Below are 25736 nucleotides of genomic sequence, written 5' to 3' on the forward strand. Positions count from 1 at the left end.
TCTACTAAGTCCACAAAAGGTGATCTAAAAGACCACCCAGGCATCCCCCATCTAATGACAGGGAAAGTAGATTATTGGACAGATTTGGGATGAAAGCTTACATCTCGGCCACCCTGGCAGTGAGAGCTTTGAATTGTCAATTCCATGTGCTGAAGTTCTTTGAATCTCTTCAGTACAAAATTCTAGCTAAGGCAGACTATTGCAGATAAAACCATATCAAAAGAAATCCAGGCGACAGCCAGAGAACCTTTACAAGTCTCCAGACATTTGTTAAAATGTGGCTATGATGCCTTACATGCTTCTTGCAGAGCAGCTGCCACTGGTTGTCATTTGCAGATATGCATGGGCTCAGGTCCTTGTCCATGTGAGATTAGGTAAAGGCTGAAATGCTGAATGCCGCATTAGATAAGAAATTTCTTTTTGATCCTCCAGCTAAGCAAGTTTTTGAGAAGTTGGATAAAAAATGATTAAAACTATGAAAGAATTTTACCTGTCTCAGACCCCAAGGTACAGTAGGAATAATCCTTTTAAACCTTGGCCTGGAAGGCTTCCCAGTGCCAAAGGATCCTAACAATCCAGAAGATGGAAACCAGAACAATCCCATGGAACAAGGAGCTCCAAAGAGCCCACCCATCACAGAGACCAAATGTGCGACTATGTTCCACCCCAGCCCTCCCACCCCCCCCCCCCAATACTGTAGCCGGAAGAAGCCCTCCCACCCCCAGTCCTCTAGCTGTGGAAGACTTTCCTTTCTAACCCAGTGAGAGAACAGTCATCAGGGACCAGTGGGTATGCAGCATCATAGAGAAGGGGTACTGCATCCAGTTGAGGAAATTCCTCCCTCCTTTTGTGCCTTCTAAAACCACAAAAGAGAAAGAAAGCCTCTTACCACCCATCCAGCCTCTCTCAAGGATAAGAGAGAGAAGGCTTCTACTAAACGATTTTTCTAGTTACAAGAAAGAAGGGTACCTGGATGACCATCTTGTACTTCTCAAAGTTAAAAAAAAAAAAAAAAAAAAAAAAAAAAAAAAAAAGGTTTCTCAACATCCCAAAACGCTTGCATTGCAAAAACTACTGCCCATGATCTTCCAAGATGCATTATGGTCAGTCTAGACAGGAATGTTTTGTAAAATCGTTCCATCACCATAGATGTCCTTCTCTTCACTTCTGCGTTCTTCTTCACTAGAGGAAAATCCTCTGTCAGGAGACTACCAAACGTTGGCCAGTATACAAAAGTCTGCACTACTGTAGGGTACGTGGTACTTCGTGTAGGCTGCAGTTGGATGTAGGCCATAAAAGGGATGTACTATTCTCAGAACTGAATGCCCCAGAAGGAATACCAGATTAAGGATTTGAGTGGTCAGATTATCCAGGAAAAGCAAGAGGCCAGTGGGGAAGGTGGGAGGGGATAGAGTACTGCAGCAGTGAAGAGAAGGACATCTATGGTTATCGTAAGATTTTGCAGAACTTTCCTATGTACTTCTGTTGACTTGCTGCAGTATTCTTTACTTGAGGGAGAGTGTCAAAGCTCAAGAATAAAGGGAGGAGGAAAATTTAATAAAACAAGTTCTGAATCTGAAAATAGCATCCAGTTTGTAGTGTGTGGTAAAGGTATGAATAGTAGACCAAGTGGCTGTTTCAAGGATGGCAGTGTTATTCAATCCTTTGAAGAGAACCTTGGATGAAGCTGTAGCTCTGATAGAATGTGCTTTCACAGATGAGGGTAGGTTCTTTCCATGGAGCGTGTAGCAAAAGGAAATGGTCTTAGATATCCAAGAAGAAATAGTCCACTTGTATGCAGGAAGACCCAGAGCCCTGGGATGAAAATTAAAAAGTTGATGATTTCCTGATGGTTTGTCTACTCCAGGTAAATCTCAGTTGTTTGGGAACATCTGAGGAGTGTAGGATCTTCTCACTGTGGTTTTGTGAAAACGCAAACAAGGTGGGCAGTTGAATAGTGTGGTTACGGGATAGCTCATTAACCACTTTGGGCATAGAGGGAAGGGTCAGTTCTCAAGGATACCATGTCCTTACAGAAGACCGGGGGGGGGGGGCAATCATGAAGGCTTGAAGCTCCAGCACCCTTCTAGGTGAGGTCAGGACCACTAGCAAAACCATTTTCCAAGAGCATTACTTAAGAGGCTGAACAAGCAGGCTCCAAAGGGGGAAGTGCCAACTTCTGTAGAACAAAATTAAGGTCTCAAGAAGGAGGGATAGGCTTCATGGGAGGCCTAATGTGGTGGATGCCTTTAAGAAATTGTTTCACCTCAACCCTGGATGCTAGAGGGGGGAGATAAAGGCACTCGAGCAGAAATAGCTGACGTGAGCTTTAAGTGACGAATAAGCCAGACAAGCAGAGAGCAATTCACACTAGTAAGACAGAACCACTGGGATTCCCACAGTCAGTGGGTCTTGGTTCTTAGAAAGACACCATAGTGAAAATCCTTTCCATTTGGAAATGTAAGATTTCTTACTTTTGGGTTTTTCTGGCTTCATGCAAAACCTTGAGCACATCCTTGGAGAATAGGTGTCTGAAAGGAATTAGAATCCTATCACCCATAGTGTCAGTTTCAGTGGTTTCATGTGTGGATGTATCAGGGATCCTTTGTTCTGTGTGAGAAGGTCCATTGTGTGGGGTAACTTGTGATGTGGACCTTGGTTAGATGGAAAAAGGGGAACTAATGTGGTCTTAGCCAAAAGGGAGTCATCAGCAAGATTTTTGGTTGGTCCTATCTGATTTTGAGCAGGATTTTTGGGATTAGAGGAAAGGGAGGGAATGCATATAGTAACAATCCCTTTCCATGAGAAGGAGAGGGCATCCACTTTCCAAGGCAGAGGACTTGGGGCTCTGACACAAAAGTTTAGAAGTTGTCTATTCAGTGGGGAGGCAAATAAATGTGTGTGGAGTACCCCAGTGATGGACTATGTCCACCATTTGGTTCCCCCTTGTTTACATACCAGAGTACAGTTATGTTATCTGTGAACAGTTTGAGAAGGACTGGGCAAAGGAGGGAGTGAAATGCGTGTAAGGCTAGGAGCAATGCTCACATTTTCCTTATGTTGATGTTTGTTTTTCTGTGAGGGAGACCACCTTCCCTGAATTGTAAAATTTCCCAGGGCTGTACCCCAACCCACGTCTGATTAATCTGTGTAGAGTTCTTCTTCTAGGATGGGAGGATATATGGGTAGTCCTGGGTTTAGGTTGACCTGTTGGATCCAGCAGAGTAGTTCCTGCAGACATGGGATGAGGGGAATATGGTATTCTAGTGAATGGGGATGTTTGGACCACAGAGATCTGAAGTGCCACTAGAATTTTCTCATGTGGAGTCTTGCCAGGGGTACCATGGGAATGGCTGAGGCTGTAAATCCTAAAACCCGAGGGACTCTCTAGCCAAGATGTGGTGTAAGGGAAGAAGAGAGTGAAGTCCTCTGGCTTGGAAAGTGGATGCCCTCTCCTTCTCATGGAAAGGGATTGTTACTATATGCATTCCCTCCCTTTCCTCTAAGGCCTGTACCTTTTGGGGTAGCAGAGACACTTTCATTATGTCTGCCTGCTTCCAAAAATCCAGGAAAATATGGCCGTTAGATGGGGTGAGGACCGATTTTCTGAAGCTGATTGTGAATCCCAGTTTTCCCAGGAGGGAAATGGTAGTTTGTAGGTTCCCTAGAAGAGTGAGAGAAGGGTTGGAGACTGTTTAAGAGCAGGTTGTCCAGGTATGGAAAAATCTGGATACCCAGGAGCCTGCAATGAGCATTCACTGGAGTCAGACATTTTGTGAAAAAAACTCGAGGCTGTAGAGATCCAAAGGGCAATGTTGCCACAACTCCAACAGGAGCTCTGGAAAGAGGTGTAGTTGGTCTTGGGGAAGTTGTGGAATGCCCTGAAAAGTAGGGGTGGATTGCCAAACCATAAAGTATCCTTTTTTTGATTATGAAGTGGACCCAATCATCTTGGGTAATACTTTCCCAGGTCCTGAGGGCATTTGAGAGGTGGAGGGATGGGGCGTTTGCAGGGTAGTCACAGACTTCATGCTTTGTCAGGAAAGGGCTGTTTTGTTGGGAGGAAGCCTGAGGAGCCCAAGTCCTCTGTGGTCTCCTAGAGCGGCTATGAACAAATGCAGGCTTGGAAGGGAAGTTCCTGTGGAACCTAGGCACAGGAGAGAATAGAACATGTTTCAGCTCAAGTTCTTTGGACTTGCCCTGCAGGGATTTAAAAAGTGAAGCTGCAGCTGGACTGAACAAGGCTGTATTGTCCAGTGAGGCATCCACTAATTTAGATTTGTAGTAGTCCTGTAGTTGCTGAAGTCTAAGCCAAGAAAATCTTTTGAGGACTGACTGACTCTGTTGCAGCTGCCCTGGCACAAGCCTCAGCAACATCATAGCTACATTTGATGGAATGTCTTGCCACTTAGAAAGAAGCTCCTAAGAGAGACAGGGTTTAGGTTTTTACCCTCAGTCTGGAAGGTGTAAAATAGTAGAAGATGCTTGGGAGAGCAGTTCTAGAGAGTATTTTGTCATACAATCTGATAGTTGATGACCCTGAAAGCCAAAGTGACAGAAGTGTTAGGTCTTTTTCCATAGTCTTTCAAGGGTTTTACTCTCCTTGCCTGAAGGGAGTAGGGAGCATTCTTGAATGTTTGTCATTTGCAGCAGAAATGACTGCTGCATCTGCAGCAGGGCACTGAGAGGAACTTACAGTCCTCAGGAACTTTGTAGAAGTGGTCTGGCTTCTTGGGGGTTGGGGCCTGGGAATCTGATGTTTGGGAGGCATTAGTAAAGGCATCTAAAATGCTGGATGCACTGGTGGCACTGCAGAAGAGCTGGGAAGATCAACTTTTAGAAGTTGGTAGTACCTTTTCTGGGCGTCTAAAATTTGGGAAGTATCCCAGTAAAGTATTCTCCCATTTTTAGGATGGTTTCCCCAAAGGGAATTACTTCCATAGGGGGTTTCTGCACCCACTGACTCATCTTCGGGGGAGACGTATTCCTGGGGAGAGGGAATTTGTGTGTAGTAGTCCAAGGATTCTTCTTCGTCTGAAGAGAATTCTTCATGAGTCATTGTCCCTAATCCTTTTCTGAGAAGGATTACTGGCAGGAGTTAGGAGTAGGCTGAGAGGAAGACTGTTTGAGTGCTATGAAGGCCTGATAATCTGCAGGGGCCTCTTTAGGAGTGGATGCATGCTTTGTCTTTTGTTTTTTTTTCTTAGCTGGAGAAACTATCTTATGCAACGTCTGAGAACCTGGACCATGACCTGTTTTCAAGGATTTCAAGCTCGATGTCTTCAGTTGCTGAAGTGCATGCTAACCCCCTAGGGTCCCCAGTGCATTCAAGCCTAGTTTCCCCCTTGATGTCCTGATTGGACGTCTGTTCCCCCTCCAGAGATGTGCTTGCAACCAAAGTTAAGGCGACCTCAGAACTGGGTTCGGCCAGTAACTCCATGTCAGAAGTCAGATGTACTTCCAGGTTGACAAACACCTTGGGGATATATGTCAGATGGGGGAGGTGTAGCGAAAGGCAAAGGCCGAGTTTTCTTGGCCTTGTGCTTTTGATGGCTCAGCATCTGACCCCAAGGTACCTTCCATGTATTTAGATAATAGCTTAAGCTGTTGGTTTTCAAGATGAGAGAAAAGCCTACTTCTGAGGGTCTTGGAATGAAGGACTGACAAATACTGTGCACGACTTGTGGTCATGGTTAGGGCCTAGACAAGAGAAGACACTGGTTATGGTTGTCCTTGTGTGGAATTTGTCTTGCACACTGGCACTTGCCCTTTCTGGTTGACATACCAAAAAAGTAGAAGAGAAAAAAAAATTCCCCAACAGGGCACTTGTCTGAAAATGCTGAGTCATAAACACTGAATACAATCAGACTGACTGCCGGAATGGTGTTCTGACTGGCAGCAGAAAAGTTTTGAGGGTGGTACGTGCCCATGTGCCTTTTATGGCCTACGTCAGACTGCAGCCAACATGCGACGTACCTCGTACTCTACAGTAGTAAAGACTTTTTTATACTGGCCAATGTCAGGTTGCCTCCTTGCTGAGAATATCCCTCAGGTCAAGAATACTGCAGCAGGACATCTAAAAGGCACTTGACCTCCATGTCCCTATAGCAGACCATCATAGAAAGTACCTTCATTTTGTAGCAACAGGTTCTCACTTCCAGTTCTTTGCTTTATTTTAATTTCTCCTAGTCTTTTGGGTTTCTAATACCGTGACAGGAATATACCCCATTCCTAAGTCAAAGTATGATTAAAGTTCATGAAATTAGTATTGTTTCAATCTGTCAGCCAGAAGTGTTCTTCACAGCACCAGTAGTGACTCCTGCAGTTCGTACAGAGTTACATGTATTGGTAACGTATCAAGTACTATTGGAACTATCTGGGTATACTACTTCCACATTGCTCTCATTTCTGCCTGCAGATCCTGGTATTTTATGACTTTTTCTCTGCACGCACGGCACTGTAGTCACTGGGTGTAGCGATTTCAATGATCAGTGCCACTTGTCTTCTTTTCATGGACCAGTTTATCTGGCTTTCTCGCATTTATCTTGATCTGTTGGTTATGGGTGACACCATGTGATATAAACATTTTATGTGATGCTTTGTGGCTCATGTTTCCAGTGTTTTTCAGATACTTCATTATTATAATGTTTGCACAATCCCCATTGCAACAGTCTTGCCACATTATAATACATTTCAGTATACAGTCCTTCTGCAGTTAGTATATCACAGCCAACAACAAGGTATGCGACTGTTTCCAATTCTGTTTTACAAAACCTACATTTGTCTGTTTCTCCCACATGCTCAATAGACTTTGTAAACCATCATGTTCATAGCCCACTGTTTTGTGCTGCCAATATTAACCTTTCATCTTTTGGTTTGAATTTGCCTCTCCTTAACCATTCTTGTGTTCGATCCTTAACATTAGGTTCTTCCAGGAGTTTTCTATGCTTGCAACTGTATTTATGCATTTTCCACTTTTCTTGCCTTCTCATCTGATCCCTCACTGTATATTATTTTTTTTTTTGGCACATTTAGTTACTGCGTGGTTTTTATCTACTTCTGGTTTGATTTCCATTCCTGCTTGATATGATTCTGCTAGACTGAGAAGAGAAGTTATCTTAGATTTATTCTCCTCATGTTTCAAAACTTTCACTATGTTTGGATCTTGTGAGGTCAGCAGATATGCATGCAGTCCCACGATTGCAAATCTATACATGTAATCAGTTACAAGTAGGCCCATACCCCCTACAGAATGGGGAATATATAATCTTGGTATGCACTGATTTTTGTAAATCCTTTGAGCATGAACCATCCTTTTTGTTTTCCTGTCTAATCTATCCAACACAATTTGAGGGCAGTCACTCACTCCAAAACTGTAAGTTAGGACAGGAGTAGCAAATTGATTTATACCTTGAATTGTTTTTGTGGATGTCATTGCTGTTTCCTGATTAATTTAAGTCTTTTAAAATATACCTTATTAAGTTTTAGTCGCATTTGTTCTTGTTTTATTGTTCCTTTATCAATTCCCAAATATTTATACACTCCCTCTTGCTCAAGTTCTATTTTCTTAGTGCTGCAGCTTTCCTGCTTTAAATGTTGCTTTTGCACATTTATCAAGATCAAATGACATTCTTGTGTCATCTCAAAAAGTTTTGATAATTGCAGTTGTGCTTTTAATTCTTCATCTGATGGGCTGTAGAGTTGTAAATCATCGACAGAGAAAAGTCTTTACAGTCTGTAGCTGTGGTGGTATAGTGGTGAGCATAACTGCCTTCCAAGCAGTTGACCCGGGTTCGATTCCTGGCCAGTGCAAGTAATCTGCACATTTAAACATTCTGGGTTGGGAGGGTGGCCTAATGGTTAAAGTGTTTGCCTTGCAAACACAAGGTGCATGGTTTGAGTCTCACAAGGGACAATTGGCTAGGCTTAAAATAGCTCGCAAGGGCAGTTAGCTTAGTACTAATCTATGAACCTAATCTATAAATGCAACACTTAGTTGCTTTCTGGGAGCCAAGTTCTAGCCCTGACCTAATATGTTAAAGCAGACTGCTTATTAGGTTAAGGGCAAGGCAAAAGAGCAACGGTGACAGTGTCACCCCTGAATATCCCTCTGTAGATTTTTATCCCTGGAATAATAATTTGTCCTTTATCAGACCTTTGACAATGTCATGGTCGCTGTCATGTAATTTATCAGTGTAGGGTGTATCTTCTACATTTTTAAGCACTCTTTTATCCATGAATGTGGGATACTGTCAAATGCTTTTTTGTAGTCAGTCCATGCCATACTTGGATTCTTCCCATTTTTGCAGTTCACTGTGGCTTTAACAGCAAGTGGTCCCTTGTTTCATATGACTTTTATTGCCCTTTTGTTCTATTGCCATAGTTGAGTTTTCTTCCAAATGACTATAAACTGTCGGCATCAGTTCAAGTGTATAGTTTTGTACATCGTTGGAAGGCAAGTTATTGGTCTCTAATTTTTAGGGTAGCTTGCAGGTTCATGCTCAAGTAGGAGCATTGTTTTTCCTGCTGTTTAGCCAAGTTGGTGTCTTTTCAGGGTGCATATATAAATAGATCTGAAGTAGGAGATTCATTTGTCTGCAACCTGTGGGTTATGGATCCAATATCGGATCCGAACCGGCATGGTTTACCAGCTATGGATCCAAGCTCTCAGCTCCTCCCCTCACCCATTATGCCCTGCTCTACCCTCATGACCTCAGATCTCGTTGGCCCCGCATGGTGACCAGATTGTGTTTTTCCAGCTCTCCAGCTAAGTGGTATTTCTAGTATCTAAAAGTGCTTAAATTTGAAAGTTTTTGTTAAAGTTGTGTGAAAGTGTAGGTTTCCCTATTATATTATTACTTTTTTAGTGTTTAAAACTTAATTTTATATCCCTCCCCTCGCTGGTAGCGTATGTGTTTAGGCCTGTGAGTGGTTTTTGTTACTTTACTTTTATTAGTTCTAGTAACATTGTTTGTTTGCTTTTGGGATGTCTGAGCAGCCCAAAGCTATTTTTTCTAAGTGCTCCGAGTGTGGCCATAAGCTTTCCCCAGCTGATGGCCACTCTCGGTGTGTTAGATGCCTGGGGGTTGAACACCTCACATCTGGATGCTCCATTTGTGCAGGGTTCAACCCCAGGGCATTGAAGGAGCGGAGGTCCAAGCTTGTTTTGGCGGGTCTCTTGCCGAACTCGCCCGCCTCCTCTCCTTTGGGGGTAACCGTTACCACGGTTGTCCCCTCTCCGGCTCCCCCTCCTCCTCCTGGGACTCAACCTCCCTTTAGTGGTTCGGAGGAGAGGGAAGCTAGGAAGAAGGACCGGAGGGAGAAGCACCATAAGCGGCGGGCCGAGACCTCTGTTTCGGCCCCGCCAGCCAAGCGGGCTTCTCCCGGCCTCCTTGTCTGCTGGCTCTCCCTCCTCGGCTCCGGTCTCCAGCGTGTTTTCCACCGGGACCTGAGGAGGAGGAGACCCGATCTCCGTCGAGGCTATCGAGGAGGCACTCAAGGCCTACCTCGGTAGCCTCGTCGAGATCAACTTACAGCCTGTCGGATGCTGATCTGGACCGGATGATGAGAAGGTTCATCCAGGCCCAGATGCAGATGGGAGTGCTCTTGCCTCCCCTCTGGGGAGCTCGACCCCCTTTTTCAAGCCAATTGCTCCTTCTCCGACCCGCTACCGGGTTCGAGCAGTTGAGCCGAGCAGCCGAGCGGGGTGGGTCGGCACCGATAGTACTTGGTACCGGATCCGACCCTGCCCTCGAGTGCATCGGATCCGACCTCTCGGAGCCTGGATCCGAGCCGGATCCGGGGATCAGTGCTCCTTCGGCGCCGTCTGTGTCGGAGCGCACTGTCCTTCGGATCCGGCCGGCGCCGGCTCGATCCACTCGGATCCGAGGGAGCCGATTGTCGGATCCTTTGGTCGAGGTCGGCTCCCTTCGGCCTTTGATGTAGTGGAGAGGGCCCTGTTGAGGGTCTCCGGACCCCCGGCACTTGTTTCGGCTCCGTCTCGCGCTCCCTCTGCACTGGGTCAGGCTTCCACCATCCGGCCCTTGGTGCAGCCCGCTCCTGTGCCCCAAGCTGTTCCCCTGGAACAGGTTACTGTTTGCGAGGAGTCCTCTGACAGCCCCCCAGAGGATGTTCCTCGCAAGCATACGTGCAAAAGGAGGCACATTGACTCCCAGTCTCTCACGGAAGACACGGATTTGGAGGAAGGGAAGGCTCCCCACGGTCACCCCCCGAGGATGTCTCATTTGGAGACATCATGGAAATGCTCCGCATAAGGGGGGTGGTCTGCCCCCAAGTCTTCCTCGGACGAGTCTGTGTTCTTGGAGGCATTTGAAGCGGGCCCGTCTACCTCTTGGGTGTCCCCTCCTGCCGACCCCCTGGTGGACCTCATTACCACCAGGGCGTGGAAGGAACCGGACACCGTGGAGCCAATCCCTAAAAGGCCCGACCGGATCCTCAGTCCCCCGGCTGACCGTGCCCATTGGAGTAAGGGGACTCCGGTAGATGCCATGTTGACGGCGGCGGCCACCAAGAGGGAACTTGCTCAGGAGAGCCCCTCAGTCCATCCCCCGAGCAAGGAGTCTCGGATGATGGACCGCTTGGGGAAGCGGATGTTTAGTTCAGCGACCTTCTCGGTAAGGGCGCTGAACTACCTGGTACATGTGATTAGGATGCAGCGCGATCTTATTAAAGAATACGCTGCATCTCCCCCAGAGTCCATGTCGGAGGAGGACAAAGTGCTGCACTCCACCCGCATGGCCACTCTCAGGTCCGTTACCAATACCTCTATGCGGCTACTCTCCCATGCTACGGAAGGCGCCGCTAGAGCCGCAGGGGCAGGTCTAGTTACTAGACGTCAGGCCTGGCTCCGTCATTGCGATTTCTCAGAGCCCTTCAAAGCGTCATTTGCGAACGTCCCCTTCGATGGTTCTGCCCTCTTTGGCAAAACTGTTCGCGACACTTTGACCCAGAGCGAGAAGGATGGGAAGACGCTGTCTGCCGTCGGAATCCGCTTCTCTGCACCCCAGAGACCCTATTCTAGGAACCAAAAGGGTCAGAAGAAGATGTGGTTCCGGAAGTCGCAGCAATCCCAGCCTGCTCCGGACAACCAGTCCTTCCGTGGCAGAGGAGGACAGGGAGGACGCCGCCCTAGAGGCAGAGGAGCTCCCAGGAACTTCGGGTCCAGAGAACCCTTCTCTGAACGGCCCGCGCAGCAACCCTGAGGGGTTGCCCGGCTGCTCCACTCTGGAGGCAGTCGGGGGACGCTTTTCGGAGCACCTAGCGGCATGGGGGTCCATAACATCAGACCGCTGGGTTCTCCAGATCATATCCAGAGGATACCGTATCCCCTTTCGTCACTTGCCAAAATTGAAGTCCCTCCCCGACGTTCCACCCGGTCAACGGGAGGCCGCTTTGGCAGAAATTGGCCATCTGCTAAAGAAAAGAGCCATCCAGCCCGTCCCCCCAGACCAGATCGGATCAGGGTTCTACTCCAGGTTCTTTTTAGTGCCAAAAAAGACAGGGGATCTAAGACCAATTTTAGACCTTTCTCTCTTGAACCTGGCAGTTCCCAAGGAGAAGTTCCGAATGGTCACTCTGCAATCTATTCTCCCCCTTCTGGGAGAAAATCACTGGATGTGCTATATAGTCCTCAAGGATGCGTACTACCATATACTAATGGACAGGCGCTCCAGGAGGTTTCTCCGCTTCCGGCTGGGAGCCAGTCACTACCAGTTCCGGGTCCTTCCCTTTGGTCTCACCACAGCCCCCAGGGTGTTCACCAAAGTATTAGCAGTGGTAGCGGCCCACCTGAGTCTTCAGGGGGTGCAGGTCTTTCCCTACCTGGACGACTAGCTCCTTACCGCCCCAACAAGGCATCTACTACTATTGGCGCGAGACTCCTTTCTCCATCTTGCTCCCAGTCTGGGCATCACTATAAATACAAAAAAATCCAACCTAGCACCCACGCAGTTCATAGATTTTATAGGTGCCAGGTTAGACACAAGGAGTTTAAAAGCCTTCCTCACTGCGGACAGAGTTCAAAATCTGCAGCTCCAGGTGCGGCCATTCTCCACTCAAGCTCAGTTCCGCGGAGTTGGTCCTGAGGGCTCTAGGGTCCATGGCTGCTATAGCACTTCTTCCTCTCGCCAGGTTCAATATGCGCATCCTCCAGTGGACACTCCTAGTACAGTGGTCGTACCTTGCTCTTCCTATGCATCATCCCATTGCGATCAGCAAGGCTTGCAAGCGGTCCCTCCTGTGGTGGCTTCACTCTCCAGATCTCCACGGAGGCCGCCCATTTTGTGCTTCTCCCCCTCTCGCCACGGTGACCACGGACGCCTCCCGCCTCGGGTGGGGGGGCATTTTGCAGGCCGGACCGTCCAAGGCACGTGGAACGATTCAGAGACCTTACTGCATATCAACATTCTAGAGATGAGAGCAGTGCTCTTAGCGTTGCTAGCACTTCAGGCCTGCCTTCCCTTGGGAACAATTACGATTCAATCGGACAACATGTCTGTTGTCTGGTATATCAACAAGCAAGGAGGAACCAGGTCTTACCCTCTTTGTCGAGAAGCCATGAGAGTTTGGGAATGGGCAATCTCCACCAACTGCTTTCTCATAGCAACGCACATTCCGGGTCGGTCCAACATCCTGGCGGACAAGCTCAGTCGCACCATTCTCACCCCTTACAAGTGGTCTCTCAATACTCAAGTAGCGGAACACATATTCGCACGGTGGGGAACTCCTTCTTGCGATCTTTTTGCCTCTCCCTCAAACACCAAGTGCGACAGTTTTTTCTCTCTCATACCTCCTCCAGGGGGTTCTCCAAGAGACGCTCTGGTGCATGCTTGGCCACCCGGTCTTCTTTATGCTTATCCCCCCTTGCCTCTGATGCTCCAAGTTCTTCAGAAAGCCTCTCGGTTGGGGTGCAGAATGATTCTCATTGCTCCGTTTTGGCCTCGACAGATCTGGTTCCCCTTCCTAAGGTCTCACTCTGTGAATCCTCCTTGGATTCTAGATCCCATTCCAGATCTGATATCCCATCCAGCCCGCTTATCTCCTCCGAACCTGGACAACCTGAAGCTGACCGCTTGGCTGCTCCAGTTCCACTCTTGATCAGGACTCCCGGTATTTCGTCCCTGTTAAGGCGATCCTGGTGGCAGCTCATAAACCATCCACTAGGAAAGTCTACCGTAGCAAGTGGAAACGGTTTTCTTTGTGGGCGGAGCGGCAAGGCCTAAACCCCTTCACACTTCCTCTTCCTGTGGTGCTTGATTTCTTAACCACTCTTTTTAACGATGGTGCCAGCAGTTCCACGGTCAAAGTACAACTTGCGGCAATTTCACATTATCACATTGGTCATGACTCCAATCCTCTGATGTCGGCCAATTTGTGTAAAATTTTCCTTAAAGGTACTTTTCTTCTCAGGCCCCCTGTAAAACAAGCGGTTCCTCCTTGGGACCTTTCCTTAGTTCTCCAGGCCTTGACCGCCTCTTCGAGCCGGGCGGCTACGGTAGATCTGAAATTCTTGTCGCTCAAGACTGCCTTCTTAGTAGCCATTACTTCGCGCAAGAGAGTTTCAGAGCTCCAAGCATTATCAGCTAAACCTCCTTACTTGGTCTTTCATCCGGACCGTGTTTACCTCAGGACCAACCCGTCCTTTCTTCCTAAAGTAGCTTCTGAAGCAAACATTAATCAATCCATTAACCTCCCTGTTTTCTTTCCTAAATATGAAAACAAAGGTGAATACAAGCTTCACTCCTTAGATGTTCACAGGCAACTTAGATTTTATCTAAACAGGACGGCTGGTCATAGGCAATCCGACCAGTTGTTCATTTCCTTTGCTAAATTTAATTTGGGCAAACCAATTTCTAAAGTCTCACTATCTCGCTGGATTTCACAATGTATCTTATTGGCTTATCAAGCTTCAGGAAGGCCCGCACCGGAGGGTGTACATGCCCATTCAACCCGCTCAGTCTCTACCTCAGCAGCCTTTAAGGCTAGGATTCCTCTAGATGATATTTGTGCAGCAGCCACGTGGGCTTCATCTCATACCTTTATTTCCCACTACAAGTTGGATCTTGCATCTAGGGGTAGAGCATCCTTTGGCTCCGCGGTGCTCCGGAATATCCTTCCATGATGGCCGCCCAAGATGCAGGTAGCTGGGGACTCTGTCCCACAGGTTGCAGACAAATGAATCTCCTACTTCAGATTTAGAAGTTATGTACTCACCATAACGTTCCATCTGAGTAGGTGTATTCATTTGTCTGCAACCATCCCGCCCTCCTATCCCCCTGGCCTTTCAGTTTCCTGCATATGTTGTGTTACCCTTTTCAGGGTGTTCTTGCTTTTGGCAAACTCGATCTGAGGTCATGAGGGTAGAGCAGGGCATTATGGGTGAGGGGAGGAGCTGAGAGCTTGGATCCATAGCTGGTAAACCATGCCGGTTCGGATCCGATATCGGATCCATAACCCACAGGTTGCAGACAAATGAATACACCTACTCAGATGGAACGTTATGGTGAGTACATAACTTCTAATTCTTACTCATGGCTGTCTTTTTGCAACAATATTAATTCTTTTAACCAAAAGTTAGGTACTGCATCTGGGCCTGTGGTTTTCCAATTAGTGACTTTTCTTAACTTTGTTTCAATCTCTCTAGCTATTACATCATCCGATTTCATATCCTGTACCTTTGAACTTCTTTTACATTTTCTATCCCTTTAGCATATTTGTTCCACGGAATCTTCATAAATACGTCTCCAAAATGTGTGTCTTCTTTTTTTGGTGGTGGTTCATTTCCTTTTTACCTTGCTTCCCAATTCTCAAACTTTTTTGGGTCATCAATAAATTGCTTATTTTGTACTTTTCCTTTACATTTATCTGCGTATCATCTTAGATGTTCATCGTGTTTCACTGTTGCAGTCATTACTCTTGGGTTATCCTGCTGGCAGTCGGCCTAAATTCCAAAGTCTTGGTCCGGCGTCTGTTGCTGTCACCTCTTCCCTGACATCAGTACGCCAGGGGTATAAAAGATGCAGCCAACACCATTTTCTTCAGTCTTTCTTGCCGCATGGTGCCCGAAGCAAAAGCAGTTCACAAGTGCTGGTCGACCAACTCCTGAGTTTCAAAATTGAATTTCAGATCCAAAGTCTTCATTAAAGCTAAGTACCCCATTGGGGAAACTTTTTCTTGCTCCTGACCAATGTCAGAAAAAGTTAACAATTGTATTTCTTGTGGGAAGCAAATACCTCATAAGGATTTTCATTGTTACTGTATTCCTTGCCTAGGCCCTGATCACAACGTTGCTAGCTGTCGGTTTTGTGCTAGATTTAACCAATGCACTATTAAGCGTCGGTACTATTTTGCCTTTCATTACTTTGGCCAAAAGTTTAATTATATAATGCCGTTGGAACAGCCGACGACCGGAGTTTACAAAAAGCGCAAGGAAAAATTAAAGGCTAGACATCTGAGGTCCAAAACCGACAACGAGGCTCCCGCTAGGCTATTCGCCGGTTCTCAGTGAGGTGCTTTCGCAGCCCCTGAAGCCCGCTACCTCAGAGCCACAGGCCGCTACTGACTCCTACGTGGAGCGACAAGACCTCTGGATACTCAAGGTATTGGACCCTCTGAAACTATTCCCTCAGATGGGTCCAGAGCCGCTGAGCAGGCATTGGCTTCTGTGGGTGTTTTCAGACCTACCCAATTGTATGTCAAGCCTTCCTCAGCTTCAAAGACTAAAACAGCTCTAAAGACAAAGAAACAAGTACAGCATTCTCCAAGACAGACTTCCATGCCTAAGAAACAGATGCTTAAAATGGCCGAAGACCTAATTACTTTGATCAGGGGTTCCCATCCCCCTCCTGATAAGAGGCCTAGGCAAGAGACAGATATGACTCAGATCAGGTTTCAATTTCCTCTGACTCCTCTTCTGAACAGGGATACTCTTTTCCTCCCTATGAGGATTCTGATGCTGAAGAATCTGTTCCTTCAGCCTCCCTTCCTGAAGATTATTCTTTTGAGGAAACCCTGCATACCATGAGGGAGCATTTTCACTGGGAGAGCCAAGATTGTTCAGAATCTAAGAAAAGGCTCAGAGATTATCTTTTACTACCTCAGCACAGACCTTTTGCTGTTCCACCTGTTCTAGACATTGTAGATTATGTATTTTCAGAGTCCGGCCTGTCTCCTGACTCTTTACTCCCTGCACCTGCTAAGCCAGACAGATACTACAGGGTTCCAGACTCTCATAAATTTCTATATAAAAACCCTGCTGCTGACCCAGAAACTATATCTCGGGGTCCAAAAGGGGTCAAGGCTTCCACTGCAAAAAGCCCTGTCCCCTCTGATAGGGATTCTAGGGCACTGGACAGATAGGGGAAAAAAGTTTACACTTCTGCTACCTTGGCTGTAAGGGCTTTAAATTGTCAGTTTCATATGCTTAAATATCAGCAATATTTAATGTCACTGCTTAAACAGAAAATGTTGACAAATTCTGAATGTTCTGATAAGGAAATGCAGGATTTATTGCATGCAGCTGAACAAGTGGGAAAGCATACTTTGCAATGTGGTTTTGATTCACTGGAGGCCTCATGCAGGGCCGCAGTTACGGGTTCTGTCATTAGAAGGCATGCTTGGTTAAAGGAACAGAATCTGCCTGATCATGTTAAAGCAAAATTATTGGATGCTCCATTACAGCATGATATTTTGTTGGGTGTTAAAGCAGAAGAGGTGTTGAAGAAAATGGAGGATAAAGCGAAATCCATGCAGACAGTTAAGGATTTCCTACAGATACAGCCACCCAGATTTAGCAGGAACTGGCCTACAAAAAATTGGTCCTTTCCAGTGTCAGACAAGCCACAAAGGGGCAGATACAGACGCCCCAGAGGCAGATCCCAGCCCCAAGGCTCATACAGGCCTAAACAATGGGGTGCTTCTACCTCCAAAAATGGAGAGGACAAATCACAACCATACAGGAAACGGTCCCAATGACTTTCCTCTGCCAGAACCAAGCACTTATCTTTTGGCAGCCCCCTTAGGGGGAAAACTAGCACTTTTTTCACCAAATTGGCACATGATTACTCAGGACAAATGGGTCTTGAACATAGTGTCTCAGGGCTACAGGTTCTACTTTCACACCCTGCCAAGAGCAAAAGGTATGCCAGACCTGCCACACAATCAATGGGCAGAGGCACAAAAGCAAGTTTCATCCCTCATGGACATGAGGGCCATTCAGCAAGTACCACAACAAGAGCAGGGACAAGGATTTTACTCAAGACTTTTCCTGGTGCTCAGAAAAGACAAAGCCTGGCGACCAAAACTGGACCTGTCTATTCTAAACACATTTCTGGACGTTCCAAAATTCACAATGTTGACTCTGCAGCAGCTACTGCCCATGCTGGGCAAGAAGGCTTGGCTTGTTACTTTGGACCTAAAAGAGGCATATCTGCATGTCCCAACCAGACAGTCTTGCAGAAGATACCTCAGATTCATAGCTGGCTCAATGCACTACCAGGGTCTTCACCAAATGCCTGGCACCAGCAATTGCATTTTGCAGACAGAGGAATTCAAATGTATCCTTACTTGGACGACTGCCTTATTCAAGCAGAGAACAAAGACATTCTTCTACAGCATCTGGCGTTTGTAAAAAGATTACTAATTTGCCTAGGGTACACAGTAAACGAAAAGAAATCAAAACTAGTACCCTCTCAAGAGATAATATTCCTGGGTGCAAGCTTAAATACAACTGCCCAGATGGCTTATCTCACGCCAGAGAAACAGACAACTGACTTCTTACTTCAAAATGTTGGCAACAAAGACCCAGTTATCTGCAAGAAAAATTCTACAGGCTTTGGGCTTCATGGCATCCTGCATACTGCTAATAACATATGCCAGACTGTATATGAGGAAACTACAATGTTATCTAAAAATTGTTTGGACTCAACATTGCAACAGCCTTGAAAATTACCCTCATTCCCTGCCTGCAACAGGAGTTTCGATGGTGGGCACAGGCCTGTCTCCACAACAAGGGACAGCCGTTCACTTTACCTACAGCCAGGCAGACACTGACAACAGATGCATCAGATTATGCCTGGGGGGCCCACATGGCAGGAAAATGTATTCAGGGCACATGGCCTGCAAGCCAGATGCATCTTCATATCAATCAAAAAGAGATGCTAGCTGTTCAGAATGCCCTGACAGCTTTCAAGGATCTACTTCATCCAGGACAACTACTAATAAAGACGGACAATACTACAGTCGTGGTACATAAACAAGCAGGGAGGCACACATTCCTACCCCCTCTGCAGACAAACCGTGACTTTGTGGGACACAGCATTGACTTATCAAGTTCACCTGCAAGCACAATTCCTGCCAGGAAAAATAAATACTCTGGCAGATGAACTAAGCAGAAAGCTCATGGATCCCCATGAGTGGAAACTGGATTCAAAAGTCTTCAGCATGATAACAAGGAAATGGGGATGCCCAAACATCTATCTGCCTCCCCTCACAACTGCCAACTACAGAAATTCTGCACAAGAATTTACCACAAGCAGGCATGGAAAGTGGATGTCCTGTCCTTCAGCTGGAAAAACCTAACAGTATATGCCTTTCCCCCCACTGCCTCTCCTCCCCAAGGTACTCCTAAAGGTCAGACAAGAGAAGCCAAAAATTATACTGATTGCCCCAGACCGGCCATGCCAGCACTGGTACCCAATCCTAAAGAACTTGTCTCAAGGACCAGCCTGGACATTACCTCAGACTTCTCACTTATTGACCCAACAAAACAAACAGATCCTGCACAGCCACATCAGTACCTTAAATCTGGCAGCATGGCGGATAATGTAGCCATTCAGAACACTCCACTCTCCAAAGCTGTAATGGATGTCATCTTGGAGGCCAGGAGGCCCAGTACCAGAAAATCTTTTGCAGAAAAATGGAAGAGATTCTGTGCTTGGAACCAGGAAAAAGAAATTGACACGTTTGTACCAAATATTCCTCAGATTTTACAATATTTAACTGAGATGCTGGACAAAGGCCTATCCTTTTCATCAATTAAGATTCATGCCTCTGCCATTTCAGCCCATTAGAATACGGAACCACCTATTTTTTTCTCATCCTTTACTAAGGCAGTTCCTCAGAGGGGCCATAAACATAAGACCCCCCAAGAAGAGCACCAATACCTGCATGGGACCTAAATTATGTCTTGGAAAAACTCACACTGCCTCCTTTTGAGCCAGCCTCAACAGCGGATATTAAATTCTTATCCTGGAAAACCGCTCTGCTCCTAGCAATAACCTCTGCAAGACGAGTCTCAGAGTTACAGGCGCTCATAGCTGTGGAACCTTTTATTATTTTCCATCCAGACAGGTTTTCTCTGAGGACATACCCTACATTTATGCCTAAGGTGGTGTCCACTGTGGCCCTTAACCAAACCATTCACTTGCCTACCTTTTATCCAAACCCACAGAACAAGGGTGAGAGACTTCTGCATTCTTTGGACATACACAGACAGCTACGCTTCTACTTGGACAGAACTAAAGCTTTCAGAAAGACTGAGCAACTTTTAGTAGCATATGCAGCAGGATAACAAGGAAAGGCTATCTCAAAACAGATTATTTCAAAATGGATAGGCCATTGCATTCGTTTCTGCTACTCACAGCATGGCAAATCAGTGCCTAAGGGCATTAGGCCTCATTCTACCAGAGCAGCAGCCACTTCAGCAGCCTTCCTCAGAGGAATACCAACCAAAGACATCTTAGAGGCTGCAACTTGGAGTTCAGTGCACACTTTTACAAAGCACTACCACTTACCTCTCTACTCTAAATCCAGAGCAAGCTTTGCCACTGCAGTTCTGCAGGGCCTCATAGCCTCTCCTAATCCTGTTTGGCTCAGCCACCCATCCTCAGCTTTGGGATTCAACCCAAGAGTAATGACTGCAACAGTGAAACACGATGAACATAGTGCAGTTGTGTACCTACCATAAATGTAGATGTTCGAGTGTATTCACTGTTGCAGTCCAGGTTATCCTCCCACCATCCCCCTTTCATTTGCTGGGTCTTATCTGTACTTCTCTATTCTATACAACCTATGTGGTGTATTTGCTTGTGGATGAAGGAAATGTTTATCTTAGTGCATGCATGTGTTTTGGCATAATCTATTTGGCATACCCTTTTGAGGGCACCTGACATCTGGGGTAAGAAAAACTGAAGAAAATGGCGTCTGCTGCATCTTTTATATCCCTGGCGCACTGACGTCAAGGAAGAGGCGACAGCAACCGACGCCGGACCGAGACTTGTGAATTCAGGCCGACTGCGGGTAGTCTGCCAGCAGGATAACCCAAGAGTAATGACTGCAACAGTGAATACACTAGAACATCTACATTTATGGTAGGTACACAACTTTACTTTTTTCTGCCTGTGCTGATATTTTTACTTATTTGCAATAGTGCATGATAAATCCTGATCTCTGATAATATCGTGCATTACTTTTATCATGTCTATCTCTGAGTATTTTTGTTGAGCTGTTCTCTCTCCTATACTCTACTAACAGTGACACTGTCTTAATTGCTTTATAGTTTTCTCTGTTAGGTACTTCCATGATGATATTGGATTTCTCCCCTTCCTTTCCCTTATTGCCCTGTATTCTTGTGGTAGAATTATAGCTGTTATTAATTATTTGCACAGTAATGTATCCTGTTTACTTCTGTTATTTTGCATGGATCTCTATGGACAGTCCTAATTGCTGTGTTCATTTGTTTTATCAAACTTCTAACTTTTGAGGGTTTTATTGACCTGCAATCTTTCTTTTATTTATCTTAATATATCTATCTCTCTTAAATCTAGCAACTCTTATCTTGGCTCATTCTCTTCTAAACTGAAGGCACATTTTTTTCTCTCCATTTCCTGTGGGCACTCTATAGAAAGTTCTATATCATCTTCCTGTGGCACATTCTCTTCATTTCATCCTGTGTCATCCATTGCTCTTTCGTATGGGGACTCTCTAGCTTATCACTCCTCATCGTGGACCGTGTCAGAGTTGCCACAATTTCCTGTTCCTTGCCTTGCTGTCCAACGTCAAATGAATGTTTATACTGGTTTCCTCTGGAGGACTCCAAAATATTTTCATATGGCAGCTGACCAGTTACTTCTAGTTCCACTGATTTCTCCTTAATTTGGATGTCTATTGCTCTGTCCTGCTGTGGTGCTTTCCGAGTTAGATTTCCTGCGCTGAATCCTTTGCTTCACAGGTACTCCATAACCTCAGTTTCTGTTTCTTTAACTTCTTCAGTACTAATCTTTTTCTCTACTTTCCCTCTTTGTCTTTTTATTTTTTGTATTGTAAAGTTTTCCATGTCCGGATTCCTTTACTTGTATTTCTCGTCAAATATCTTTGGTGCTGCTGTTTTTGTATTGATTGTTTTGCTTTCTTCTTTGCATAAATATTACACCATTTTAAATCTCTCTTTCCCAGGTCTAGATTTCTTCTTCAGATGTCTCAGGTTCTTCCTGTTTCTCCTTACTTTGAGGACTCATTCCATCATGCTGTGGTGCAACCTGTTGGACCTTCTACACCAAATTCTTCATTCCGCAAGCATTCCATAACTTTAACTTCTACTTTACTGATCTTCTTTTCTATATTTCCCTCTGTTATGTTTTTTTATTGTGAAATTGTCCATATCTGCAGGCCTTTGCCTTTATTTCTTTTCAGATATCTTTGGGGCTGCCTTTTTTGTATTGCTTAATTTGGCTTTTGACTTTGTGTAAATATTGCACCATATCAAATCTTTTTCCCATGTCCATCTCTAGGTTTTGTTTATATTTTCGCACTTCCTCAGATGCTTCCGTTTCCAAACAGGTCAAAGTTTGTCTAGAGAATGTTTTTCACAAATTTGTTGTATTAATGAACACAAATTTTTATTTGAAGCTTCTGACAGTTTTTGTTGTGGAAGTATTTCTTTTTTTCCAGTTTCTCTTTTAATCTTTTTGTGCATTTTGTCTGGAAATTCTGGGCTTTTTGCATAATAGTAACAATACATTCTATTTCTTATCCTCAGTAGTCCACTCTGTCTTCTTTATGGCACATCTTTGGCCTGTCAGTTTTTATGATTTTTGTGGATCAGTACTTCCGTCAACAACAGGGGGTCATCCTCCCCCTGGGCCTGGCATGGCCCCATTGTATGAATATTTCCATATTTTGAGAATTCTACACACTTTTTTTCCAGTCCTGGCAGCAGTACGCCTACCAGGATTGGGCACTTTTTTATCCTGGATCTTGTCCACCCAGCTATCTTTTTTAAACATTTTTGGCCTATTTCTGTCCATGATGTATATGCTGTATAAAATAGAGTCTATATATCATGACTGAGTTGGTGAGATTTTGTGAAAAACAGGTTCCACCTCATGAAAGTACTCACCAAGACTTGAATTCAATTTCAGCAGTACTACTCTCCTTAGCTTGCATGACTTATCCATACCCCTCAGTAGACCTGTTAGTCTCTTACCAGCAACTACTAAAGTTCTGCTCCAGAATTTGTCAGGAGCTTGGAGAATAGATGCATTCTCCTTCGCATGGACAGTCTGGTTCCGGTATGCTTTCCCATCCTTTGCTTTACCAATTGGGCAATGCTGCTCCCAGAGTTTTCACAAAATGTTGAGCTTCTCTAATAGCACATTGAAGAACTCTAGGGGTTGATGTTTACCCTTTAGACAACTCTTTCAGGGAAGTTCCACATCAGACACGTCACATGCCTCGCAGATCACAGTAGACTGCTTTCAAAAGGTAGGTCTCACCTTAAAGCTTCAAAAATCTCAAACTCTTCTTCATACAAGAATCCTCTTTCTGGGAGGCCTCATAGATTTGGTTCAACAGAAAGCTTTCCTTCCCCAAGCAAGATTACTTGCTTGACAAGCTGTCTAACCATTCAACCTCCAAACCATCTCATCAGTACAAGAGAATCCCTGAAGATACTGGGGTACATGGCATTCTCATGATTTCCTTTTCAAAATTACACGAGGAAACTTCATAGATTCCTGAAATATGCTTTGTAACACCATTCCTAACCTTTGGAAACCTGCCCCTGCTGCTGCCCCCCTTCCATGCCTGAAAAGGAACTCGTGGTAGAACACAATTGCACAATGCAAAGGAACCTATGGGTGAATTTCTCTATCAGAAACACAGTGCCATCACCACAGACAGTTTAGACATAGCTTGGGGGGGCAATTAGGTTCTCTGAAAGTGCAGGATCTTCTCTGCAGAGAAAGTTGCATATAAATCAGAAGGAGACAGTTGCAGTTCGCCTGGCCATAAAACTCTTTCAGCAGAACTTAAGCCCTTAAGCTTAAGGACCCTACAAATCTGGACATACACCACAAGACTGATGTAATAAACAAGCAAGAGGAAACTCTGTTCTACTCTCTGTGCAGCCTTCCAGAAAAATTTGGGTGCAAGCTCAAGAAATTGGGCTAACCCTCATAACTTCTTGCATTCAGGGTCTGAAAAATACCATGGCAAGCCGTGTAATCAGAAACCTTGTAGACCCTAATGACTGAGTGCTGGAGTGAGGTCTTACTGGACTTAACCTTGTAATGGGGAATCCTTTTACTAATCCTGTTAGTCTCTCACCACAGGAAGCAACCACAGATGGTCTGCTCCAGAACTCGACAGGAGCTTGGAGAATAGATGCATTCTCCTGCACATGGGACAGTCTGGTTCCAGAATGTTTTCCCATCCTTAACCCTGATCCCCCCAGGGTACTGACAAAATCATCGCCAACAGACCAAGCTGGATCCCAATGACCCTCTTCTGGCCACGATTGCACTGGTTCTCCCTTTTCCTGGCACTCAGCAATAGGAGATTTCACCTTACTGCAGGAAGATGATAGCCAAACCAAGGGATCTGTCTTCCACCCCCACCTAACCACCCTCAGGTTAACAGCCTAGAGTATTGGGTTTTGACTCTTAAGGAATGCATTCCATCCCATGGACATGCTCTCCATTCTAGGGGAAGCAAAGAACCCCAATACCAGGGAATCATACCTGGCAAAATGAAAAAGATTTTCCACCTGTCATAGCAGAAACACTAACCATTCTCAGGCAGACATCAACGCAGTCTTGCCATACCTGTTAAACCTCTGTAGACAAGGACTTTCCTAATCCAGCATTAAGGTACATGCATCTACAATATCTTGCTTGCAGTGTCCCACCTACCTTCTTGCAGCCCCATATAAAACTTTCTCTAAAAGGGGTGATTCACATTTAGAATGAAGGAACCTTGTTCTGGCATGGATCTGAATTTAGTTAGAAAAACTAACCTTGCCCATCTTTGAACCTGCCACTGTAAAGGTGCTCACCTGGAAAACCACTTTTTTATAGCTTTTACATATGCTGTGGGAGTTTGTGAGATACACGCCCTTGTGTAAAGGTTCTCACTGTCTTCCACAGGGATAGTTTTATCCACTGAACCAAACCCATCCTTTGTATGCCCAAGATGGTATCAAAACTTTAATCTAGGCTGTCTACCTACCATTTGTCTTCCCAAATGCACAGAACAGGGCAGAGCAATCTCACTGGATGTACACAAGCAGATTAAGTACTATCTAGACAGGGCAAAAAACCCTAAGAGAGCACAGCACTTGCATGTGGCTTTCCCAGAGGGTAAACAGGACAAGCCTTTCTCCAAACAAGCCATTTCAAAACTGATAGCTGATTGCATTAAGTTTTGTTACCCATACCATGGAAAAGATTTATCCAGCCATATTAAAGGCTGCTGATCAGACGTGGGTAACTGTCACTGCTTTTCTCAAAGGACTCACCACCCAGGCCATCCTAGAGGCAGCCACAGGAAATCTGTGCCCACCTTTATAAAGCACTATAACCTAGGTAATACCTCAAGCACTAAAGCCAGTTTCACTGCTGCCATCTCGCAAGAATCTAATTCCCTAAGGTCATACAAATAACCCACCACCCAACTTTTAGTATTGCAACATTTATTGTGAAGAGCATAGTACAGTTATGTTTTGCTTACCATAATTGTAGATGTTAGAGTAGATCAGTGTTGCACTACATAATCCCACATTGTAACCCCTCTATCTGCTGACCTCTTGTCTCCCCCCTTGCTGGGTGTAAAGGGTAGGAGTTTTTTCTGCAGATATTCCTCTTGTCTCCATTATCCTCTCTGCCACCTGTGTTTTTTCTCCTCTAAGTTCACACAACTGGAGAAGGTTATGCTGTCGTTTGGCATCAGACTGCTCGTTCAGTGCTTAGACCTGAAGGTGGTGCTAACTGATGCCCTTCTCATACCCTGACAGCCAGATGTCAGTCTGTGGATGTCCATTGTGTAGGGATAGATGTAGAGACTGGAAGTTGGTCTGGTTACAGGCTTCTGCATGACAGGAAGACACAAGAAATCAGTACTCCAGTATTGATCTAATCGAACATCTAAAATTATGATGTGGAACACAACTGTAATTTTTTATTCCGCAGCACCCTCCCCTTGGTAATTTTCCGTATTGTGGTTATTTTCTCTCCATTGTATAATGGCTACTGCAACTTTGGGATTAAAAAGTGTCAAATGGCACAAATTGCCCCCACAAAACACTCATGGCAAGTGTCTGTCTGGGTGTGGTACACCTGGACATTGTGCCAGGCTTGCACTGCTTTTGGCACCAGAACCCTGGCTAATAGAAGCGCTAAATTTGTTTCACAGGACCTTCTCCAGCCCACTGCCACTATAGCTCC

At 45.4% G+C, this 25736-nt stretch overlaps 1 protein-coding gene and 1 non-coding gene across 2 annotated transcripts in view; both read left to right on the plus strand.

The window, feature by feature from the left end:
* HSPA4 (heat shock protein family A (Hsp70) member 4) overlaps positions 1 to 25736 on the plus strand; it is a 2799623-nt gene that overhangs the window by 2588428 nt on the left and 185459 nt on the right. The gene's annotated exons all lie outside the window — the stretch shown is intronic.
* On the plus strand, positions 7741 to 7812 carry TRNAG-UCC. The gene has a single exon. It is a non-coding gene; the product is annotated as a tRNA-Gly (tRNA).

The sequence above is a fragment of the Protopterus annectens genome, chromosome 4.part0 (assembly GCF_019279795.1).
Source record: "Protopterus annectens isolate FY-2018-M chromosome 4.part0, PAN1.0, whole genome shotgun sequence".
Lineage (NCBI taxonomy): Eukaryota > Metazoa > Chordata > Ceratodontiformes > Protopteridae > Protopterus > Protopterus annectens.